At 31.1% G+C, this 7,510-nt stretch overlaps 1 non-coding gene across 1 annotated transcript; it reads left to right on the top strand.

Annotated features, from left to right (window-relative positions):
• Window positions 1–735: 735 nt before the first annotated feature.
• LOC112131115 (U6 spliceosomal RNA) lies at window positions 736–841 on the top strand. The gene has a single exon (XR_002913263.1). It is a non-coding gene; the product is annotated as a U6 spliceosomal RNA (small nuclear RNA).
• The last annotated feature ends 6,669 nt before the right edge of the window (window positions 842–7,510 follow it).

Here is a 7,510-nt window from a genome sequence, read left to right as displayed (position 1 = left end):
AAACTATCACAAGAACAAAAAACCAAACACCGCATATTCTCACTCATAGGTGGGAATTGACCAACGAGAACACATGGACACAGGAAGGGGAACATCACACTTTGGGGACTGTTGTGGGGTGGGGGGAGCGGGGAGGGATAGCATTGGGAGATATACCTAATGCTAGATGATGAGTTAGTGGGTGCAGTGCACCAGCGTGGCACATGTATACATATGTAACTTACCTGCACATTGCACACATGTACCATAAAACCTAAAGTATAATAATAATAATAATAAAAAAAAAGAAAATGGATGGTGGAGTCAGATTTTATCATAATGGAAATATTATTTAATTACTTGGTCCTCTAATTTCCTCCTATGAGAAAGCAGGAAAATAAAAAATAAAAAAACATAAGTTTGCTTTGACGCTTATATTGGACAATATATGTAAAGGATAGTGTCTAGAAATACTTGGTGTTTGTAAATATTTAATTTCTTATTTTCTTTTCTGCGAGAGAAATAGATAAATTATTAATTATGAATTTTTTATCATGTTTAAATTGACATTACAACTGTAACAATATCTAAACATCCTGCTTTCCATTGGTCAATAAGTTGACCAAACTAAACAAACATGTCTGTATGAACCAAAGTTACACATATTTATCAATACAATTAAAAGGTAATTCTTAGGGTACAGCAAATACATCTATGTTATGACATATTTAAGTTTCTGATAAGAATAAATAAAAGGTGCTCATTTCAGAAGCACATATACTAAAATTAGAACAATACAGAGAAGATTAGAATGCCTCCTGGCAAAGGTGACATGCAAATTTATGAAGCATTCTGTATTTGTACTACCTAAGGTCAATGCTAAAGAAAAAAAATCTTAAAAACAGATAGAGAAAAAGGTCAAATTACCTATAAAGGAAATCCAAACAGAATTAAGAGCAGACTTCCCAGGAGAAACTTTACAAGCCAGATGAGATTGGGGGCCTATTTTTAGACTTCTTAAGAAAAATAAATGTCAACCAAGAATTGCATATCCTGCCAAACTCAGCCTCTTAAAGAAGAAATTAAAAATTTCCCAGATAAGCAAATGCTAAGGGAATTCATTACCACCAGACCAATCATGTAAGAAATGCTCAAAGGAGTTTTAAACGTGAAAAAAAAAGACAATACTTGCTACCATAAAAGCACACTTACAGACAAAATCCACAGGTCCTCTAAAGCAGTTACACAATTGAGACTACACTGTACCTAATCAAAAACACTATGACAGGAACAAAACCCCACATATCAATATTAACTTTTAACATAAATGGCCTAAATACTCCACTTAAAAGATGTAGATTGGCAAATTGGATTTAAAGATGACCCAACCATCTGCTGCCTTCAAAAACCCACCAAACACGTAATGACACCCACAAACTCAGAATAAAGGAGTAGAAAAAGATATATCACACAAATTAAACACAAAAAAGAAGCAAGGGTTGATATTCTTGTATCAGATAAAATAGACTTTAAAATAAAAAAAGACAAAGAAAGGCAATATATAATGCTAAAGGGCTCAATTAAACAGGAAGATTTAATTATTCTAAACATATATACACCCAACACCAGAGAACACAGGTTAATAAAACAAATATTACTAGACCCAGTAAAAAGACAGGCATTCATATAACACTAGTAGGGAGCTTTAAAACCCTACTGGCAGCACTAGACACATCACTGAGGCAGAAAACTAACAAAGAAACTCTGGAATTAAATTGGACTCCTGAACAATAGACCCAATACACATATACACAAAATTACACTAAAAAAATATATAATTTTTTCTCATCTGTGCATGGAACATTTTCTAAAATTCATCATATGCTTGGTCATAAATAAAGTCACAACACATTTTTTAAAAATCTCAGTCATATCAAGCACCTTTTCAGATCATAGTGAAATAAAATTAGAAATCAATACTGAGAGAAACTCTCAAAACCACATATGAGCATAGAAACTAACTTCATTTTGAATAATTTTTGTGTAAGCAATAAAATAAAGGCAGAAATAAAAAAATGGAGTAAATGGAAACAGAGAAATAACATACTGAAACTTCTGTGATACAGCAAGTGTTAAGGGGAAAGTTTACAGCACTAAATGCGTACATAAAAAAAAATAAAGATCTTAACAACTTAGTGTCACATCTCAAGGAGCTACAAAAAAACAAACAAACAAACAAACAAACACTACTCATACCAAAGCCATCAGAAGAAAAGAAATAACAATGATCAGAACTAAATTAAATTGAGACCAAAAAATTATACAAAGGAACAACAAAATGAAAAGGTGGTTCTTTGAAAGGATAAACAAAGCTGATAGAAGACTAGCTATAAACCAGCAAATCAAGACAGAAGTTTCAAATAAGCACAATAAGAAATAATGAAGATCACATTGTGAATAATATTACAGAAATACAAAAGCTTCTTAGAGACTGCTATGAACATAAGTATGCACACAAACTAGAAAACCTAGGGGAAATGGAAAAATTCCTGGAAATATACAATCTCTCAATATTGAACTAGGAAGAAGTTGAAATTCTGTACAGGAAAATAATGAGGTATGAAAATGAATTAGTAATAAAATTTCTACCAAAAGAGAAAATAGAACCAAGTAGATTCACAGTCAAATTCTATCAGATAAAGAAGAGCTGGTACCAATCTTACTGAAACTGTTCCAAAAAGTCAAAAAGGAAGAATTTCTTCCTAACTAATTTTACAAAACCAGTATCATCCTGATAGCAAGATTCAATAAAGACACAAACAACGACAACAAATTACAGGCCAATATCCCTGATGAACATGTAGACAAAAATCCTCCATAAAATACTAGCCAAATGAATCCAGCAACACAACAAAACATAATTAATCATGATCAAGTGTGTTTCATTGCAGAGATGAAAGGATAGTTCAAAATACACAAATCAATAAATCTGATTAACCACATAAACAGAATTAAAAAAAAACATATGGTCATCTCAATAGAGGCAGACAAAGCATTTGATAATGCCCAACATCCCTTTATAACTAAAGCCCTCAACAAACTAGGCATTTAAGGAACATACTTCAAAATAATAAGAGCCATATATGATAAACCCACAGACAGTGTTATACCACATGTGGAAAAGTTGAAAATATTTCCCCTAGGAACTGAAGCAAGACAAGGATGTCCACTTTCACCACTGCTGTTCAACGTAATACTGGAAGCCCTAGCCAGAGAAGTCAGGCAAAAGAAAGAAAAAAAAAGGCATCTAAATTGGAAAAAAAAGAAGCCAAATTATCTCTGACTGCTGATGACATAATCTTATACATAGAAAACCCTAAACAGTCCTCCAAAATACTCCTAGACTTGATAAAGAAGTTTAGTAAAGGTCCAGGATGCAAAATTAACATACAAAAATTAGTTGTATTTCTATGCACCAACACTCAAACTGAAACCAAATCAAGAACTAAATCCCAATTACAATAGCCGTATAAACAAAAAATACCTGGCAATGCATTTAACCAAGGCAGTGAAAGACTGCTACAGGAGAACTACAAAACACTGATGAAAGAAATTATAGATAACACAGACAAATGTCAAAACATCCCAATCTCATGGATAAGAAAAATCAATATCATTTACATGACTATATTGCCCAAATCAATCTACAGATGCAACACAATTTCTATCAATTTACCAATGTTATTTTTTACAGAATTAGAAAAAAACTATTCTAAAATTCATAGAAAACCAAAAATAGCCTGAAGAGCCAAAGCAATCCTAAGTAAACAAACAGAACAACAACAACAAAAAAACTGGAAGCATCTTGTTACCTGACTTCAAACTATATTACAGGGCTATAGTAACCAAGGAAGCATGGTACTGGTACAAAAATACACACATAGATCAATGGAATAGCATAAGGAACCCATAAATAAAGCCACATACATAAAAGAAACTAATCTTTGACAAAGTTGTCGAAAATAAACAATGGGGAAAGGATATTCTATTCAATAAATGGTGCTAGGAAAACTGGATAGGCATATGCAGAAGAATGAAACTGGACCACTAGCTCTCATTATGTACAAAAATTAACTCAAAATGGATTAAAGACTTAAATGTAATACCTGAAAGTATAAAAATACTAAAAGAAAATCTAAGAAAAATTATCCTGGACACTGGCTTAGGCCAAGAATTTATGATTAAGGCTTCAAAAGCAAATGCAATAAAAACAAAAAATATGTCCAGTGGGACTTAAACTAAAGAGCTTCTGCACAGCAAAAGAAATGATCAGAAAAGTAAACAGTCAACCTACAAAATGGCAGAAAGTGTTTTCTAGCTATGCATCTGACAAGGGACTAATATTCAGATTATATAAAGAACTTAAGCAAACCAACAACAAAGAGACACAAATCCATCAAAAAGTGGGTAAAGAACCTAAACAGAGATTTCTCAAAAGAAGACATACACATGGTCAATAAACATGTGTATAAGTGATCAACATCACTAATTATCAAAGAAATGCAAATTAAAACCACAATGAGATATCATCTCACACCAGTCAGAATGACTATTATAAAAAGTCAAAAACTAACAAATGTTGGCAAGGATGCAGAGAAAATAGAATGCTCATACACTGTTGGTGGGAATGTAAATTAGTTTAGTCATACGGAAAACAATATGTAGACTTTTCAAAGGACTAAACATGGAACAGCCACTACCATTTGACGCAGCAATCCTATTACTGGGTATTTACCCAAAGAAAAAGAAATTGTTTCATCAAACAGATACCTGCACTTGTGTGTTTATTGCAGCACTATTCACAATAGCAAAGTCATGGAACTAGCCTAAATATCCATCAGTGGTTGACTAGATTAAAAAATGTGGCTTGTATGCACCACAGAATACCACGCAGCCATAAAAAAGAATGAAATCATGCCCTTTGCTGCAACATGGATGAAGCTGGAGGCTATTCCTAAGTAAAATAACTGAGAAACAGAAAATAAAATACTATATGTTCTCACTGATAAGTGGAAGATACAAAATGGGATGGGCATGCGTAGACACAAAGATGGAAATAATAGACACTGGTGACTACAAAAGGTGAGAGAGAGGGAGGGGAAAGGATTCAAAAACCTCCCTACCATGTACTATGTTCACTACCTGGGTGATGGGTTCACTAGGAGGAAATCTCATCATTACACAATAAACCCATGTAACAGACCTGCACACGTATCTCCTGAGCTTAATTTTTTTTTAATTAATTAAATAAAAAATAAAAATAATGAGCAAAACAAAAAAGTAAGAATACCAAAAAACAATGTTCAGAACATATTCTCATTCAAAGTACTTACAAGATAAGACATATTTTCATTAGTTAATTAGTTTGTGTAAGTGTTGGTATTATGGACCACAAAGTGTAAACTAGACAGTAAATGTTTCTTTACAACCAGATTACATGTTGTATAAAATAGAGCTAAATAAAGAATATCTTTATCACTTCCTTTTAAAACACTTATACTCTAGCAGCATGTAGTTAACTATTTTTGGCTTATGCAAAGCAGATTTTCAGTTGGTATTTTTAAAATTACTGTGTTAATGCTCTTCACTATCTGTAGGTGGTTGCATCATTATGCTTCACATTACTCTTAATATGTTCCATATATAGATATATAGGTTTTCTGTGGTTTAAACACTATAGAAAAAAAATACCCTTGGAAAAATAGAATTCTGATGGTTATTAATTTTTAAATAAATTAACTATATTTTCTAGAGATAATTTATACTATCCTAGATGACAGAAATAGAGATAATTAAGATCTGTAGGTAGACTACAAGCTAGTATCAGCAGTTTAAACAATTGTTCTTGCCAGATATTTTATCTCTTTTATCAACAAAAAGCAAAATTAATTAATTTCTTGTTGAGAATCATCCTCTTCTTCATTATGATCAACTATTTATTAATAGTATTATTAATCATCACAAACTAAATCTATTATAGTTATATAGTTTTACTCCCTTTAATAAAAGTGGGCTACCCTGGCTATTCTGGGTTGCCTATACAAATCTTTTGTTGTGGGTTGTCTATACAACCCGTTTGGGTCGGCCAACTGGAATGAATTAAGGCTTGTACTTATGATGTTAATTGGACTGAGTTTTCTGGGTATCCATTTGCATTGGTAAATTCAAATGATCAGAAGACATTTTTCACTATGTTGAAATTAGGCATAAAATCTGCCCAAATATAAATTTTCTACAATTTTTATTTTAAAAAAACAACAAAAACTAGCAAACAAATGAGCTGGTCCAGATATAGATAGGGGTACCTTCTTTGGTAACTTCTACCAAATATTGAAGAAAGGAAACTCAATATTACATAAACAAATCAAGAATATTAAAGGTGAAAAAAAGACTTTCTAAATAGTTTTGTGAATATAGGATGACCTTGATATCAAATCATGACAAAGACATAATAAGAAAAACAATTCAGGCCAATGGCTGTTATTGAACATTGATATCAAGATTCTAAATATATTATTAGCTATATGAATCTATTAAGGAATAAAGGGAATTATAAATCAAAACAAAATATGCTTATTCTAGGAACACTATTTTTCATGATTTCAAGGATGTACACTTATCTACAAACTCATGAATTAGTTTACATGAAATATGTACAGGTTTTCATTTGCCAATCATACCTCAAAAGATATTTAAAAACACTTTATTAACAACAAAAATGAATTCGTGCAAATTTATACATTACAGGAGAAAATATATACAAAAAAAGGTAATTATAAATGAAAGATTGAGAATTTTATTATATTCAAATTATTAACCTAATGTTTACCAAATAAACCATCAGGGTAGTAAAAATTATATTTCTTAATTTTAATTGTTTCCTAAAAATTTGAAATATACTTGTACAATGAATTTAGCTCTACTTTCATTAGCACTATACATATGTAGTGCAACTTGGAATATTATTAACTTATCTCACAACTCTTACAGTGTTTTGCCATTCATTTTACTTATCCATGAAACATAATCACATTGTTGTTATGATGATTTTGGATAAGTTATGTATAAGAAATATAATTGATATTCTAATAAGGACATAAAATGAAATATAAAATGCTCAGTTAAAACTACAAAAGGCAGAAAAAGAGTGGAACAAACAGAAAGAAACAGAAGGCAAAACCAATAAGTAGAAAAAAGTAACAAATATGGTAGATATTAATCCAACTATATCAATATTCACTTTAAATGTCAGTGGTCTCAATACTCCAATTAAAAGACAGATGCTAACATAGTGGATTTAAAATAATCACAAACATATGTTCTCTTCCATACACCCATTTTAATATTAAAAAACACATAGATTAAAGGTAAGAATTGGGAAATATTCTATCATGTTAACACTAATAACAAGAAATATTGAGTAGTTATATTAATTTTAGATACAGCCCACTTTGGAGCAAAAAATAAAATG

The sequence above is a fragment of the Pongo abelii genome, chromosome X (genome assembly GCF_028885655.2).
Source record: "Pongo abelii isolate AG06213 chromosome X, NHGRI_mPonAbe1-v2.0_pri, whole genome shotgun sequence".
In the NCBI taxonomy this organism is placed as follows: domain Eukaryota; kingdom Metazoa; phylum Chordata; class Mammalia; order Primates; family Hominidae; genus Pongo; species Pongo abelii.
Note: the sequence above shows the minus strand (reverse complement) of the source record. Positions and strands in the feature narration are given on the sequence as shown.